Source organism: Pocillopora verrucosa, chromosome 10 (genome assembly GCF_036669915.1).
Source record: "Pocillopora verrucosa isolate sample1 chromosome 10, ASM3666991v2, whole genome shotgun sequence".
Taxonomy (NCBI): Eukaryota; Metazoa; Cnidaria; class Anthozoa; order Scleractinia; family Pocilloporidae; genus Pocillopora; species Pocillopora verrucosa.
The window spans coordinates 5,962,483-5,981,343 of NC_089321.1; the positions used below are offsets into that span (position 1 = coordinate 5,962,483).

An 18,861-nucleotide genomic window follows, 5' to 3' on the forward strand; every position below is an offset into this window, starting at 1 on the left:
TTGGTTGAAAAATATTTACAGCCTCCAAGAAAAGATAGCTTTAACAAAAATTTAGTAATCTTCCAGAAATACAGTACAAAGACTGAGTAGAAAGACGTGCTCCTCTTCCTGGAGCTGCTTTTAGATATACGCTTGTTGTTGTTACCGACTTGAAAATTTCAAAGACGAACTAACTGTTGGTACGGTGAAATATAAGTAAAATTTTCAAAAGCAAAAATCTTTCCCATGTTTTATTTTCCACTTGTAGCGAAGGCTGAGAAGCAACAGGCTTTTCACATGAGGTCTCAAATACATCAACCGTTTCATAAGCATTAAAAGAAGGAAATAAAACTAAAATTCTAAAATTTCCCACAGGCTTACAAATGATTTTCAATAACTTCTCTCCACACATTTTAACTCGCTTTACCTCATCTCCCCAAAACTAGAGTTTGTAAACGAATGAAATCTTAAGAAAATACCTCACCGATAACGAAGTACTTCGTATCCTCTGAAAAATAAGATGGAGTCAAATTTGACCAAAGGCGGTTTTCTGAATGAACAAGAAAACAGCACGCCAGGGAATTGTGATAGAGAATAAACACACAACTATCAAGACTCGAAATTAGCTTTCAAAATATCTCATATATGATATCTAAATGTCGGAAACAGCTTCGTCTGGAGAATCGTATGCCTGAAAATCAAATAAATGGAGATGAATAGTTTCTAGAAACTTTGAATGAAGTTTTGGAAGCTTTTGGCGTTTACCTGAGAAGTTATATTACTTAATAATATACATGAAAAAAATTAGTCAGTTCTGATTGGATAAGATAAATGCAGTTTTCAAGTAATTCAATGAAGAAGATGGTTAATTCAGTGCATAGAAAGCAACAAACTAGACATTCTGACTGGTCAATAACCAAAGAAACTCACAGATAGTCAATCAAATGTGAGCCTTGGATGTCCCAACATTTGGATACGCTGAAAATTTGCAAGCGAAACAATGGCCGGCGTTTTAAGAAGGTTTTCTTTCAGCACCGCGACAACAATACAGTAGCTGAAAAACAGCTCTAACAACAAAAACACTGTAAAAAGCAGTGCTTTTCAGTTGTCGGTTTGGAAAATGTGGTGTATAGAGAAGGGAATTGCCAAGAAAATCAAAATTACGAGCCGGCCCAGCTTAACACTTTGCTCGAGCGATTCTAAGCCGAAATTAAAAACAAACATGGCTAAACCTCGCAAACGACGATTCCCTTTCCTCGAAAATGATTCGGACACAGACTGAACGATTCCTTGAACTGTTCAGCCGGACTTTGAACTTTTTTGCGCCTTAAAGATGTGAAAATATCATTATATATTTTTTTTGAGAGGGCACGGTAACGAATCTTGCAATCTGATTGGTTCTTTACCCGGTCAGTATTTTCTTATCTCTGCCCACGGGCCACGGTAACGCTTTCGTGAGTCGCCAAGTACATCCCAACATTCGTTGCCATTTTTCATAAATATATCTCGTTTTTCCGGCTGAGCAGTATTTTTAAGCAAACACGTCGGTCATTACCTCAAGCCGATGAATAACTTATGAATCCTCTCTTTTCTCTCTATCAAATCACTTTGGTTGACAGAAAAATATTGGTTTCAGAATGATTTTGTAAAAACAATAGTGACATTACGTTGGTTGACAAGCGGCCTAAAACCCGTCTGCAATTAACTTTAATCGTTCACAAAAAGTACCTAGAAAGTTAAAACGTCAGGTATCTGGTTACAGTTAAACTGAACGATGGAACTTTCATTCATTTAATACCTGAATTTTCTCTAGCAATTTGTTCGCAGTGAAAGAGCGAGCGAAGTTTTAATTTAAGCTCTACAACAAATATACGCTTTCGGCGAGTCTTTCCAAGTCCGTTCAATTTGAACATTTGTACCGTAAACTGTAGGAATTTTTTGAGAAATGGCCGCATTAAATCCCCTTGTGTCTCGTTGGAGTGTGCCATTCGAATTTAGTTTTTGTGAAGGAAAGACCAGATTTACACACGTCATTGCAGCAAACAAACGAGCAAACTCTCACAACTTCCAAGTAAAAAAAATTGAATTTACTCACAATCACTTTCCTCGCCGTTTACTTATTGTACAGAGGTAAATCTTCGTACATGAATGAATCGTCGATGAGAGTGAATAATACTTTCCGTTAGATCATTGACTCTTCATGAAGAAAACATTGTCGTGACAGTCCTTGCCAAATTAGTTCCGTTGTTTTTCAAATACTCTTACGCTTTTTTTACTTACGAGCTCTCTAATTGACAGGTGTCAGATTGTGACAGATACTTGTAAAAATAATGTTTCAAAGTTTGTTTGGAAGCCTTTTAAATTATCGTTACGGAAATGAAAATGTTTCGCTGGGGCATCTCTCTTGAATTTGCATCACCTCTATTTTAACTACCATTTACTCGCTCAAAAACCGTTCAGTCTATGGAAGATATTGCCGTATTTACAGCCCTAAACCATTCGGGTTCTTTCGGAAATAATTTCTTCAAGTTTCAAAAAAAATAAATATGTTATTTACCGGCTAAGGGTCGGTCCGTATGGGCAGTATTTTCGAGACCTCGGTCACAGTTTTTCACCATACGAACCTCCCAGCCGGCAAATAACATATATATATATTATTATTTTGATCATACGCGGTTGTTTTGACCGAATGCAGAATTTTGAATAACTTATTTTTGCACTTGTTGCGCGCGCTTTGCTTCTGCATAATTATGATAAGCTATCTCGTATCTTTTCATGTATATTATTTAACAAATAGAGAAGCCTTGACTGTGCTCTGTTCTGTTATAAAGCACGCAGGAAGCGGCTAGAGCACGAAAGAAGTGTAGGGAGAAGTGTAGCACTTCTTGGGTGCTCTAGCCGCTTCCTGAGTGCTTTATAACAGAACAGAGCATAGTCAAGGCTTCTCTATTTGTTTTGTAATAAATAATCCATTAAATTCCCCGAGCATTACTTTCAATTTTCAAAATAAACTTTATCTCCAAAGCGAACAACAGTGTCGTTAGCATGCTCTATACTCTCATGAAGCACGCTACAATAAGCCAATCAGAATCCCTGTTAGCATGGTTCAAATATGATTGGCTGTACAAGACTAAAGCTTTCAAAAGTGTCAAACCATCAAATATTGATTGGCTGTACAAGACTAAAGCTTTCAAAAGTGTCAAACCATCAAAGTTCACTTTCTGCGATAGTTTACAAACTAAAATAGTTCGACAGGTCGAATTTAACACTTTTGCCTGAAGTTTTTAAGTCTCTAATACAGAATCTTGAAGTGAAATGTTCAAGGTAGAAAACAAACTGTTCAAGGCGAGTGTTTTTTGAATGAACGACAGCCGAATTCACCGGAACATGAATATCGCTCGGGAGTGACAGCGTGGCAAAACTCGGCTGCAGTGACAGATGTGATTTTCCACTCAACGCATCGGAAAGGGTATCAGAGCAAGCTCTTATTTTTTCACTCGAAGGGCAGCCAATGTAGTTTCTGAGGCTTGCTTTATTATGATGACCGGAGATCGCCATGATGAGCGAGCCGCGATGGACTTCAGCATGATGATATTTGCTCAGACACCGTCATGATTAGAATGAATTTTAACAGTTATGCCAGTTTGGTTATATTTTTCATCATTTCTGTTTTGTTCTGTTTTGTTCTGTTTTGTTTTTGAACACTGAACTTTTTATACAATATGAGTGTTAGCTGTGTTTAATTTTTATTTCCGTACGTAAGCTTGCAATCTAACTGAGCGTGAATTAATCTTTAAAACTCGGAATGTCTATTTTGTTTTTCCTTTGAGGATTTTCGTATCTGCTCACGTTTTAATAACGTAAATTACGGCGCCTGGTATATTTACAAACCTTCGTTTGGTTCTTCTGTTACTACTTGCCGGCTCGCTTGTTCCGAAAATTCACTTTCAATTATTGGAAAAAAGCTAAAAAGAAGTCCCGGAAAAGGTCGAACATAGTACAATTTGGCAGATGGCGTAACAGCTTTAGCTCAGCTCTATGCTCTATACTCTCATAGAGCACGCTCTTTCAACCAATGACTGCGCGCGTTATATCCGAACTTTATTTTTTATCGATATTTTGTCGACTGGCTTCGTTGCCACTCTTCAGTTGCAGGGTACCACTCACACTAAGAGCCGCGACGTGCTGGTTAATGGTTTTGAGTTATTTTGGAACCTTCTTCTTGTAAAATCCCCCATAGCAAACAGTACTCCCCGGTGTGGTTTCATTTTCCTTTTCCTCAAAGATCGAGGCCAGTGGGGTACGTACACGCTGCGCTTAACACATCACAGGTGGGTGAAAACTCCAGAACAGCTCTGTAAGGCGTTTTCTTCATCGAGTGAAGAACATTTTCCATTACATAACTTTTGTTTTAAAAAAATTACCCTCCAGTTTTTTTACATTTCCTTCGAAGAAGAACTGAGAGGATTTCAGCTTTTCGTTATGCGTTCCTCTCAACACGGTGTGGCGATATTTTCGTGTAGAAACAACGGGGTAATCGTAAAGCTGAATGAAATTCATCTCGGGTAAATTACGGAGATCGCTCGACCATCCAACTGCTGAAATCCTTACCATGGTTGCTTTGTTTTTGAAGTCGTTCTGGTTTTCTTCTAGGTCCTGGACATCTGTAGGAAGTTCTCGGTTTTCTCCACTACTCGATGGAAGGACGTGTCACATCAGCAAAGCATAAACTTTCGACACTAAGTCGGCTCTAATTCCGTCCGTCGATTCTGAATTAGATTTTAAAATCTCCTTGAGATCTTTTGCTTTGAGTTTCTGGATGTCATCTAATGGCTCCCATAGCATTTTCTTTGTTAGAGATGACTTTGTCCTAGAGTTTTTGCGTTCATTCACATAATTTACGTAGACGAATCCAAACTTTTGAAGACTTTATTTTAAACGTATGGAAATATATACATATCCGTATGGAAATATATGCATAATGAGGCAATTCAAGTGAGGAGTTATTATTATATTGCCATACTTTCTCTCGAATGAGGTGGGGGAGCATGATAAAAGGAGTTATTTAAACCCGAAAAGCAGAACTTTGGAGTACTTGCTCAGTGCACGATTATTCACCCTGGCCAGTTTCGGTGAACTTGTGGGAACTCGGGAAAAGGTTATCCATTGCTTTTGTAAAGTATATTTCTCAAAACTTCACACATGTTTGGAACGTCATAACGATAGACTCATCTAAACACTTTATGGATCACGTACTTCAACTCTTTAAAACTGCAAGAGTCTTACTACTGTTTGCCAATCAATCCAAAACCTAGATATGATAAACCCAGTTGTAAAACGAAGCCTGGATGGAATGTTTCTTGATGCCTTCCTTATGAAATGTACAGTAAGATTTTAATTTCGGCAAGATAATTTGCTCTTTTATCAACATTAATATTCTTTGCACTGAAGTAGCTGATCTAATACACTGAACTATAAGACTCGTATATTGATGGCTTTGTTGAAAATTCCTTTTTTGAACTAATCAGCCTTTTTGATACATAGGACTCCCAATTTATATGTGGTTGTAGTGGCTAAGTTTTTTGGCTCAATATCATCACATCACGTGTTACATAAGAAAAATACGCCACTCGGTTCAGGGATGCGGTGGTCGTATTGATATTACGAGTGTGCACATTTTTGCATCGCTTTGCTTTGCCTAAAGTGCTTTTCAATTAGGCAATAGAACACTTTTAGTATTTACGCAGCCTCGTTAACATATGACAGTCCCTCAGTTCCCGTTAAAACACTCCTGTCCATATGATAGTTGTGGTTATCAAGGGGCTGTAAATACGATTTTGACTTTTTCACTCGCGCACAATTTTGCTTTGCTTTGCCTTGAGCAAAGTGCTTTTCAATTAGACAGTAGAAGACTTTTTTAGTCTTCACGCAGCCTCGTTAACATATGGGGGTTGGGGAGGGGATGGGAGTGGGGTGGTAAAGTCCCTCTAAGATATTCATCTCAGGCTTGTTAAAAGTCGCATTTATTTTGGTTCAGGTCAAGCTGTCATGCAAATGATTACAACGTCGAATAAGTTGAGTATACTGCTTTTATTAAAAGGCAAAACTATATTGTATCAATTATTTGTTCGTATGTCACCTGCGTAGTTTTTCTTACTCATGTTAAGATTTTAAAGAGAACCAAAAAATAGGATGAAAACGCATGTTGCTCGACTAAGAAGTTAAAGTTATTTAGAAACAGACTTCATCGACAAATTTCCCACTATTTATCTATGCTCTCCTAAGGTTACGAAATGGCAGGTTTGCTGGGGCGTTCGAAATGTCTGGGTTCCGTTAAACTAGCTGTAATAAACCTTCTCTGAATCCTGGCATCCGAAGAGCGTAAATTATAGGATTTACAAGTGAGTTAGCTAAGAATAGAACTAACACAGCCATTTCAATATGAATATTTGTGGAATAAGTGAAGGAAAAGCGATGACATACTAAATATGTTATCGCTGGTAGAAAACAAAGTAACGATACAAGTGAGACGATAAGCGCAGTACCCGTCAGTTTTCTTTCTCTTTTGGACCTAGAATAAAATTGAGGATGACGACTACATCGTACCTTAATAGTAATGAGGATGTAAGATACACAGATAACAAATAGAGAAACTGCATAAAATAGGATATACAAGTAAGTATCAATTACAACCTTACTAGCAATTCCCTCTAAGGAAATTTGAGCGACCTCTCTAACAATAGCTATTAACCAAATGACAATAATTATGGCTCTATGAACCCATTTCTTCACAAAGCGATGCCTGAATGGAAAAAATGTTGCATGTAACCGTTCTAAGGAAATAGCCATAAGATTTGTTAGGGAAGTGAACGAGAATAAATGTAAAAATGCAAAAGATAAACGATTGGACCAAACAGTCTTTCGTCTGTAATTCCATAAAGGACAGAACTGCGACATTCTTATTTCAATCTGCAGCGGCCCAGAGACTGCGCCCACTAAGAGATCGACTATCGCCAGATGGATGATCAAATATGTACTCCGCCGCTGTAGCTGCCGCTTCTTCTTCACAAAAACCACAATGGTGATGATATTAAGGATGACAATGGCGAGACATTCAATGATGAGGACCACAAACCATGAAATGCACTCTGAAGCTGAGACGATAGGCTGCATTTTATCTGAGCTCTGTTAGCTGCTATAAAAATAACAGAAAAAGTTCAATTAGAGATAAAATGAAATATGAATTCAATATTCTCAATAAAGAAATGTGTCAATTATTGCTTTTTTATGTTTTCTTTAACGTGTTTTGACCAACTAAGCTTCGTCTGTTAACTGAACTGATCCTTGTGTTTCTTTATGCGAGATTCATATCTGAAATTTAATCATTCAGCCTACTCATTTTTTTTTTGTTTCCGAAAAGACGAATATAATGTAAAACTTTTTCGATGTTCATTGAATAAGCGGAAAGCTTTGCCACTAGTGATCTCGATTGCTTGAAGGAAATTTATAGCCTCCAAAGACAGATGGCAACAAAAAATTCAGAGATCTTTTGGAAATATAGTAGAAAGACTATTGCTACTGCCTTGAAATTTACAAAGACAAATTAACCGTAGGTACGGTGAAACATAACGAACATTCTTAAAAGCAAAAGCATCTCTTATGTTTTATTTTCTAAACCCAGAAGTTTAGTCATAGTCTTTTCTCGCTTCGGATAAATTTCTTCCTTTGTCAATATCATAAGCAACAAGCTGGAGAAAGTAGTTCGTATAGTGTGATCGTCCGGGTGAGTGTAGTTCTGACAGTCACCAACAACAGTAAGTGAGTGTAGTTCTGAAAAGAACTAGTTCTTTTCAGAACTACACTCACCCGGACGATCACACTATACGAACTACTGATACTCTTGGGTTCAAACCATTTACTTTACAAGCTGGAGAAAGACATCTTTTTCGACGCGTTACGATTATTAAGATTATCAATAACACATTTCCATCCATATTGATTCAGTTTTCCTCATCTCATCCAAGGCAGAATTTGCAAATGAATCTTAAGAATATTTTGAACTTACCTCAATGATAACGAAAGTGTTTTTATCCTTTTAACGAATTGAGTTTGAATCGAATGCGGAAAGGGCAGTTTTCAAATAAAAAAGAAAGTAGCATGCTGAGGAAGAGTGCAATGCAGACTAAACTTATCACTATTAGAACTCCAATTTAGTTTTTCCGAATGATTGACAGATAATAGCTGAAAGGAAAACGGCATTTTTAGTGCAGCTAAACAAGAAATACAGATAGAGACATCCGCCTAAACTCCACGATTGTTACTGTGATTAACGTCCTGTATGGTGGTAAATCCACCCACAAAACAGCTGAATAGAGAATTAACATTAGCGCATTAAACGAGTGGAAAGAAAGAGTTCGTAAAATTCTTGAATGGAGCTTTGAAAGCTTTTGGTTTTGGCGGGAGAGATTATATCATTGAAGCAGGCAAGTGAACTGGCTTTGAACGATTTGTTAGAAATAGGAGGTCCATTTTTAATTTGTTTTTTCTTTTTAAAGGAGTTTGGGTAAACTCGAGAAGTCATAAACTATGGCGGCTCTCGCGGCTAGGTGTAACTTGATTCGCACCGCGAAAGTCAGATGTAAAAATAGGGTTGACAATTTTATCGCGCTTAATCGCCAATCAAGATTGTCGGTCACCATAACAACAGAATTATATTTGCTACCTTTCTTTTGTATTTTGACTCATGTTCATGTTCCGTTTTTTTGGTGCAATGTACATATCCAGAAGTTTGATAATTCAGTGTCCCTCTCTTTTTGAAACAAATTTCTTCTTTTTTCAACAATACAACTTTCTTTTGATATGCTCTGAATAAGCAAAAGCCTTTCTACAAGAGATCTCAATTGCCTTAATCGTTTTATAAGCATCAAAAGAAGCTAAAATTATAAAATTTCTACATACTTGTAAAAGATTGTCGATGTGTGTAAATATGATGACAAAGATGGCAAGAGGGAATCAAGTTGGAAAATGTTGTACTCAGTAATGAAACAAAGAAAGATCTTTTCATCGTCTCGTCACGAACGTGTAATGAAGGCTGAGAAGGAACAGGCTTTTCACAAGAGGTCTCCAATTCATCAACCGTTTCATAAGCATTAGAAGGAGGAAATAAGAGTACAATTCTAGAATTTTCCACAGGCTTCCAAAGGATTTTCCATAAACTCTCTCCACCCACTTTAACTCGGCTTACTTCATCTCACCAAAACCAGACTTTGTAAAAGAATGAAATCTTACGAAACCTACCTCACTGATAACGAAGTACTTAGTATACTTTAAAAACTGAGTTAGAGTCAAATTTGACCAAAAGCAGTTCTCCGAATGAATGAGAAACAGCACGCCACGGAATAGTGATAGAGAATAAACACACCACTATCACGACTCGAATTTAACTTTCCAAATGTCTGACATATGATATCTAGATTTCGTAAGACGTTTTGAGTGCAGCTGAACAGGAACAACAGGTAAACTATTTTAAACCTGTATGTCGTTAATTCAAAGAAAGTTCCGTATCTATGTGAACCCAAACCGCCGGCACAACAGCTTCGTCTGGAGAATCAATACCTGAATATCAAATAAATGAAGATGAATAGTTTCTAGAAACCTTGAATGGAGGGATGAAAGCTTTTGGTGTTTACAGGAGAAGTTATATCACAGAAGAAGGCAATTTAACTGGCTTGGAAAACATTTCAAAATTGAAATACGAGGCATCTTTTTTAATGTTTTTAATTTTGGTTCACAAGATTTTCTTTTTTACTTAAACAACTTCTTTAGTCGATTTTTCATTTGGTAATAGTTTTTTTCTTTGATTTTAAGTTGAAAAGTTGTGGCAGCGTGATCTAAGGTGTTACAACACTCATCAGAACAAAGAGTGCGACATTGTGGAAAATTATGTAAATATCTGAAAATATGAGAGGTCCCATTACTGATCAAGTGCTCACGTACGCGTGTGGATAAATGTCGAGGGGTTTCGCCCACATAGCAGGCATTACAGCTCGCACATAAAAACTTGTAAACCACACACGTACGGAGCCCACGAGGGATAGGGTCTTTCACACCAAACATATCACCTATTTTAAAAGATGAAAAAACCAACTTTATATCGATGTTGTTACAATAACACTTAGCAAATTGGCGAACCCTTTTTTGCGTGATAACAGAAAAAGGGCCAATGTAAGGTAATTTAAAATAAAAGTTATTAGTAGTGTCTGAAACGGAGACCGGGGGATCGTACTCATCACGGGTGAGCGTGAGATACCGATTGACAACCCTTTCAACCAGATGGGCTGGAAAAAGATTCTTTTTAAGGATTTCAGTGAGTTTCTTGATGTTTTCGTGGAAACCCAACCATGCGTTGTTGATTGTGTAGGCTCTATCAACAAGAGTGCGAATGAGAACCAGTTTCTAGGGATAGGGTATAAAGCTAAAATAATTAGTCAACAGTCAACATCAATAACTTTATGATGTTAATGTAGTAATTTCTATATTAAAGATTTTATTTTCTTGCAAGTTAGGTCATAAGTAAAGCAGAACTACTGAACAGAACTTCAAGAGTGTCGTCATAAATTCGACGGTGTAATTTTTTGAAACTAATACAGTTGTCATCTCATATCTTAAGTTAAAAATATTCTCATGAATAAGACATTTATTGACAGCCTCACGTTCACTGTCTCACAGGTGGGGTCATAAAGGAAGTAATTAGAGTATGTTAATTTGAGTGCGGCTGAACCGAATTTTGGATCGAAGTATACACCTGATTTGCGTTAATTTGGATTAAATCCGTTACTTTATCGTAGTCAAACTGCAGAATACTATCAGAGATGAGCTATTTCCTTGATCATAGAGTTTAATTTTTTAAAAGCTGTTGATTAGTACCTAAGTATATATAATATTAAACGGGAAAAATGATCCAGCCGACAAAACTTTGGAATATAAAATAACACAATGACTTTATTTCTTTTGATCTACCGCTGCATTTGTATTTAATTTAACTCTAACTCCGGTTAATGAAGGTAGTCTTCTCTCCTCATGATGATTCTGATTTTTTGATACTTGCCAGTTGAAAACTCGACGTTCTGCCTTTCCCTGAAGCAATAAAACCCACCAATATTTATAATTTGGTTATCGGCTACATTCAAAGTGGTGGTTCTAATACCTCTGATGGCAAGCAGCTGCGGTTATGCGTTTATTTTTGAGACCCTATCATGTGTTCCCCATTCTATCTAATCTCTCTCTTGGTTATCTGCACAGTTGCTGGTTAGGCTATCTCAGTCATCATCCTCGATTATTTTTTTTTCCACTCAGAGAGAAAGAAAACTGTATGGAAGCTCACTAATCGTTGCACTTGTACCGCTGTTTAGTTTTTTAAAAGCGACAAAATGCATTGCTTTTCATTTTTATCGTTTAGATGTTTCTACCGTTTCTATCGTTAGTCAATTGCAACTCTTACATGAGTCTACTCGTCTACGTTCAGCCAGAACTCGATTCGGAGACTGGAGCGTATCGCCTAACTATATTGCAAATCCCAGATCATATAAAATCCAAAGACAGTACGCGATATTCAAAACCTAGTGCTTGAGGATATTTTTGGCTCCCACAGTCTTTGTTTTGTTTGAGACGATTTTGTCCCAGAGTTTTTATGTTCATTTGCATAATTTACATAAACGAGTCCAAACCTTTTGAAGGCTGTATTTTAAACGTATGGAAATATATATATATATAATGAGGCAATTCAAGTGAGGAATGATGATTATATTGCCTTATTTTCTCTCGAATTGTGTGGGGGGTGGGGGAGCATGATAAATAGAGAATAATACATGGGGTGGGGGGTTGGGAGCACGATAAATAGAGAATAATACATGGGTGCGCGTAGATATGGAATTTCTCTTCGAGTTGAGCACGAGAAGAGAAATTCCATATTTACAAGCAACCATGTTTTATTTTGTTAATCATATAAACACAATAGCCCTTTACTTGGAAGAAAAGCCGACTTCATTAATGAATAAAAATAAGTGAATCAACAATCCTCGAATAACAATCGTAGAGTGCGTTGGCGCTGACTCTTAAGATGGAAAAATGCATTGAATCATGATTACAAAAACAACAATGGTCGTAATTTTCAATTTACAAAATTCTCATTCATTGACTTTCTCCTTTCCGACAGAAGAAGTCTTTCAGATAAACGGCCAAAATCGGCCAGAGGCAAATCTTCCAGTTGTCGATTTTCATTCTCAGCCGAGAGAAATGCTGACACCAAAGCCACTGAATACGCAACTTTCGGTTTTTCTTTTAGTATATTGGTTTTCTTCCCCTTCTAGGAAAGTTTGAACCTCATTGTCTGTCAGCGATACGGATTTTTTAGTGTTTTAGCCACCATAAAGGAGTTAAAGGCATCAAAAGAAACAATCTAACATTTTAAAAATTTTTCCACATGCTATTATACGATAATAAAGATGGCAAGAGGAGATCAAGTCCTCTCTTCAACATGATAAATGTTGTACTCGGTAATGAAACAGGAAGATCTTTTCATCGTCTCGTCAAGAACTTGTAACGAAGAAACAAGCTTTTCGCAAGGTCTGAAAATCCTCAACCGTTTCATAGGCATTAAAAGAAGGAAACAAAACCAAAATTCTCAAATTTTCCACAGTCTTACAGAAGATTTTCCATAACTCCTCTCCACCCATTTTAACTCGCTTTACCTCCTCTTCCGAAAACTAAAGTTTGTGAACGAATTAAATTTTATTAACATACCTCACTGATAACGAAGTACTTCGTATCCTCTAAAAAGTAAGTTAGAGCCAAATTTGACCAAAGGCGCTTTTCAGAATGAATAAGAAAACAACAAGCTAAGGAATAGAGATAGAAAATAAACACACCACTATCAAGAGTCGAAATTAGCTTTCAAAATGTCTGACATATGATATCTAACCCTAGGATGACGGAAGACGTTTTGAGTGCAGCTGAACAGGAACGACAGGTAAGCTGTAACTGGCCGAGAAAACACAATGAATAAGAAAACAACAAGCTAAGGAATAGAGATAGAAAATAAACACACCACTATCAAGAGTCGAAATTAGCTTTCAAAATGTCTGACATGTGATATCTAACCCTAGGATGGCGAAAGACGTTTTGACGTTTTTCATTTCTTATGTTGACGCTGAACTAATAATTTTCTTTTATTAAAAATAAACTTATTTAGAAAATAAGCTTTGGATTATATTTCCGATGAAGTATTCGCAAGATAACTGCGTAGAGGTTTTATGAACAGAAATCTTTAAAGCGATTGTAAACACTGTGCATGATAAGATTTTATTGGAAACCAAAAAATAAAGTGGAAATGCATGTTGCTCGGCTAATAAGTTAAAGTTATTTAAAAAACAAACTTCATCAATTGTTTTCCTACCATCAATCTACGCTCTCCTAAGGTTACGAAGAGGCAGGTTTGCTGGGGCGATATGAGAAAGGTCTGGGACCCTGCAAACTAGTTGTAATAAACCTTCTCTGAATCCTGGTGTCCGAAGAGAGTAAATTATAGAATTTACAAGTGAGTTAGCTGAGAAAAGAACTACCACACCTATGTCCTTCACCTTATCATAGTCAAACTGCAGAATGCTCTGGCAGATGAGCTATTTCAAACTTAAGTAATGCTCAATGATGACCTTCCCAGAACCTCACAATACATTAATCGAGACATTATGATTACAAATCTCTTTTGATAAAAACTGATCGATCTTCTCGGAGTTGGGTGAGGGGAATATATTGACTTAGAGGTCAATAACACTCAGAGTAATTTCGCGAAGTCACTATACCTTTTTCAATTGAAATAGAGTTCAAAATTTAAGGCGGTTGAAGCCGGGATAAAGTTTATTACTTAACTATTTAATTCGCAGAAGTGATCAACATGAAATAATATCCTTACATTATCTAGCAAAAAGGTAATGAAAATATTCAAGTTTATCAGGTAGAAGTTGTTCATTTGATCTTAAACAAAATTCTCATAACTAAATTTACAAGGAAATGGGCAGCAGGTAGAGGGGAGAATTAACAATCAGATCTTGGGAGTTAAAGGGTTAAAGAGCAGAGTGCAAGTGTTAGGATACATGAGTTCCTTTTTTTCTCTTATCTGTCTATTTTTTGTTTTGTTTTGTTTTTTTGCTTTTTCTTTTTCGTTTCTATTAAGTCTCCATAAATGGGTGGATCGCTGATAAAGTGAATATTTCAACCCGAATCAAAAAACACAGCTTTGGAAAAATTACCGTTTACCAGTATACCCTCTGGAATTTTCAGGACCTGAATTTTTCAAAACCATTGCAAAATGTTCTTAGTTTGGGTGCAGTTTAGAGAGAATATCCGGTAACCCGAAAGGGCCACAAGTTTTTTTGGTAGACGCAATTTTTTAACTGATAAATAAGAACTTTTTTTCTCCCCGAAAGGCGGGATAACAGGGGGCTGTGTGTCAACTCCAGAAGTCATTAATTATGGTGGCTCTTGCGGCAAGGTGTTAGTTGATTCGGATTGGGCTAGTCAGCTTAGATCAGAATTGCAATTTTTATCACAACCAGTTACCAGGATTGTCAGTGACGATAACAACAGAATTCAGTTTCCCCGGCCTGAATGAAATAACAGGGTATTGATTTATGTAACCAGAACCTTTGTGTCACGGCTATTGCAAAAAGAAGCTCGGCTCTTTTCCTCATTTCAGTTCTCGGTCCCTAATTACACTTTGAAAGAACGCAAAAACTGATGGCACAAAATCCTTTTTTTGGCAAAACAAATACTCGCTGCTTGAACACATCAAATTCAAACATCCCTCGTACTTTCCAACCATTTATCCGAAATGTTATTAATTTCCAAAGTGGTACATCGACTTGGGCTATTACACGATTCAAAGTACTTCTAAGGTATTGGGCCGGCTCTGAAAACTAGAATTAATTCCCTAAGAGTGTAATAGGATTAGTACACACACCTCCCTCGGTCAATCAATCACACAAAGAGAACCTCAGCAAACGTACACGCAAATGCAAATGCAAGGGATTACACGTGTGAAACACCCCAACGCAAATGCAAATCCAAATGCAAACGCAACCGTCAACGCAAGTGACAAGAACATTTTAATTTTCTTAAACTTGCATTTGTGTTCGCTTCCCACACGTGTGAATCGGCAAAAACTCAATCATTGTCGGTCGTCTTGGAAAAATACCTCTACTGCGCTTGCGTATCTATCTTTCCCTGGGTTTGCGTTGGACGTGTGAACTCGTTCGCATTACCATTTGCGTTTACGTTTTCATTTGCATCGCACATGTGAACCAGTCTTCAGATCCTTCGATGGAATGACATACCTATAATAACAGAGCTGAATAAGTTTTCAATCTGGCAATGTTTCTTTTATGTTGAGCCGTCCTGTTTCCATTTCACGACGTTCTACCATTCTCATAAAAAAAATGATAAACAAAATAAAGGTCGGCGTTTTGGACTCTTTTGCTTTCGCCGGCCAATAAATGGAAGATATTATACGGTGGCGACAAGGTATGAATTCTATGTTCGAGTGGCAAGAACAATATCTAAAGAGTGAGCGCAGTAAACGAGTGAGCTATTAATCATGCCACAAGAACATCAAATTCATACCTTTGAGCTACCAAGTAATTTTCTTTTTAATTATATGGACAATAAATATAAGAGGTTGAGATTGTAAACCTGACTTTGATTAATTCTTAATTCTGAGTATTAATAGAAACAAAATTCCCGGTGCCCAAATTTTAAAAGTTTTACAAATAACACCGCCAGTTACGCCAAAATATATATGAACTGGTTTTATAGGCTTAATTAAAATTCGATTACTGACACAAACTAAAATCATCAGATACTTTTATTTTCAGCTTCTCCTCACTACAAACCTTTGAAGGCTGTTCAGCACGGACAGATGAAAAATTTTCCTGTGTTTAGTCGCAACTTTCGAGAAAATCCTTGAAAATCTTAATTTTTTCGTTCTCCTCTTGTTCGGGAAATGCATTTACATCCTCCTCGCTTACACAACGAATCTTGCTAACAATTAATATTCAAAACAACAAACAAAACAAGTTCATTCAGCAAAGTTTAAACAGGCTCGAATTATTTCGTCGTTTGCTTTGCGTAAAGTGCTTTTCAATTAAGCAGCAAAAGCCATTTTTAGTGTTCACACAGCCTCGTTAACATATGAGAGTCAGGGAGGGGGTTGGGAAGGGAGTGGGAGAGTCCCTCTAAATTATTCATCTCAGGTTTGTTAAAAGTCCCATTTATTTTGGTTCAAGTCAAGCTATCATACAAATGATTACAACGTCGAGTAAGTTGAGTATACTGTTTTTATTCAAAGGCAAAATTATACTGTATCAATTATCCGTTCGTAAATCACCTGCGTAGTTTTTCTTACTTACTCAAGATTTTAATGAAAACCAGAAAATAAGATGGAAATACATGTTGCTCGGCCAAGAAGTTAAAGTTATTTAGAAACAAACTTCATCAATACTTTTCCTACCATTTATCTACGCTCTCCTAAGGTTACAAAGTGGCAGATTTGCTGTGGCGTTACGAGAAAGGTCTGGGACCCTGTAAAATAGCTGTAATAAACCTTCTCTGAATCCTGGCATCCAAAGAGCATAAATTATAGGATTTACAAGTGAGTTAACTAAGAATAGAACTACCACAGCCATATTAATATGAACATTCATGAAATAAGTGAAGGAAAAGCCAAGATATGCTAAATATATCATCGCTGGTAGAAAACAAAGTAACGACACAAGTGAGACGATAAGCGCAGTACCTGTCAGTTTTCTTTCTCTTCTGGATCTAGAATGGAATGGAGGATGACGACTACATCGTACTTTGATAATAATGAGGATGTAAGATACACAGATAACAAATAGAGAAACTGCATAAAATGGGAGATACAAGTAAGCATTAATTACCTCGAAATAACCAATTTCCCATAAGAAAATTTAGGCGACTTCTCTAACAATAGCTATTAACCAAATGACAATAATTATGGCTCTATAAACCAATTTGCTCACAAAGCGATGTCTGAATGGACAAAATGTTGCGTGTAGCCGTTCTAAAGAAATAGCGATTAGATTTGTGAGGGAAGTGAACGAGAATAAATGTACAAATGCAAAAGATATATGACGAGACCAAGTAGTCTCTCGTCTGTACTTCCATTGAGGACAGTCCTTCGACATTCTGTTTTCAATCTGTAGCGGCCCAGAGACTACGCCCACCAAGAGATCGACAATCGCCTGATAGATGATCAAATATGTACTCTGCCGCTGTAGCTGACGCTTCTTCTTCACAAAGACAACAGTGGTGATGATATTAAGGATGACTATGGCCAGAAATTCGATGATGAGGACCACAAGCCATGGAATACACTGCGAAGCTGAGTAGAAAGGCTGCATTTTCTCTGAGCTCTGTAAGCTGCTATGAAAATAACAGAAAACAGTGCAATTTGAGATAAAACGAAATATGATTTCAATATTCTCAATAAAGATATATGTCAAATATTGCTTTTCACTTTTTTTTATGTGCTTTGACTAAGTTTCGTCTGTTAACTAAAACTAATCCTCGTGTTTTTTTATGCGGATATGAATACACATCATAGCCTATTCCTTTTTTTTTCTTTCAATAAAGACGAATTTAATAATAATTATAGAACTTTTTCGATGTTCACTGAATAAGCGGAAAGCTTTGCCACTAGTGATCTCAATTGCTTGAAGGAAATTTATTGCCTCCAAAAGCAGATGGCAACAAAAAGTCTAGAGATCTTCCGGAAATATAGCAGAAAGATTTAGTAGAAAGACCTACTCCTCTTCTCGATGCCGCCATTAGAAATACTGTGGTTGTTGTTGTTACTGCCTTAAAAAATTTCAAAGACAAATTAACTGTAGGTACGGTGAAATATAACTAACATTTTTAAAAGGAAAAACATTTCTCATGTTTTATTTCCTACACCCAGAAGTTTAGTCATAGTCTTTTCTCGCTTCGGATAAATTTCTTCCTAGGTCAATATCATAAGCAACAAACTGGAGAAAGAGATCTTTTTCGTCGCCTTACGATTACTAACATGATCAATAACATATTTCCGTCCATATTGATTCAGTTTTCCTCATCTCGTCGAAGGTAGAATTTGCAAACGAATCTAAGAATATTTTGAACTCACATCACTGATAACGAAAGTGTTTCTAACCTTTAACGAATTAAGTTTAAGTCAAATGCAGAAAGGGCGGTTTTCACAAAGAAAAGAAAGCAGCATGCTGAGGAAGAGTGCAATGCAGACTAAACTTATCACTATTAGAACTCCAATTTAGTTTTTCTGAATGATTGACAGATAATAGCTGAAAGGAAAGCGGCATTTTTAGTACAGCTAAACAAGCATTACAGATAAAAGCATCCGCCTAAACTCCGCGATTGTTAGTGTGATTAAAGTCCTGTATCGTGATAAATCCACCTACAAACAACTGAATAAAGAGAATCAACATAAGCACATCAAACGAGTAAAAATAAATAGTTTCTAAAATCCTTAAATGGAGGTTTGAGAGCCTTTGGTTTTTTCGGGAGAATTTATATCGTTGAAGCAGAAGTAAGGAAAGTAATTAGAGCGTGTTAATTTGAGAGCGGCTGAACCGAAATTTTGGATAGAAGCATACACCTGTATTGCCTTAATTTGAACTAATTTCAAAATGCAAATTTCCCTCGGAGATGAGCCATTTCCTAGATCACGAAGTTGACTTTTTTAAAAGCTGTCGGTTAGTAACTGTAACATTAGAGGGAAAAAATGATCCAGTCAACAAAACTTTACAAAATAAA

General features: G+C 36.7%; 1 protein-coding gene and 2 pseudogenes across 1 annotated transcript in view; all 3 read right to left on the reverse strand.

Annotated features, from left to right (window-relative positions):
- LOC131786990 (arf-GAP with GTPase, ANK repeat and PH domain-containing protein 1) overlaps positions 1-18,861 on the reverse strand; it is a 296,718-nt gene that overhangs the window by 62,321 nt on the left and 215,536 nt on the right. The gene's annotated exons all lie outside the window — the stretch shown is intronic.
- LOC136283896 (histamine H2 receptor-like) lies at positions 6,250-7,152 on the reverse strand (annotated as a pseudogene).
- On the reverse strand, positions 16,466-17,469 carry LOC131768697 (histamine H2 receptor-like; annotated as a pseudogene).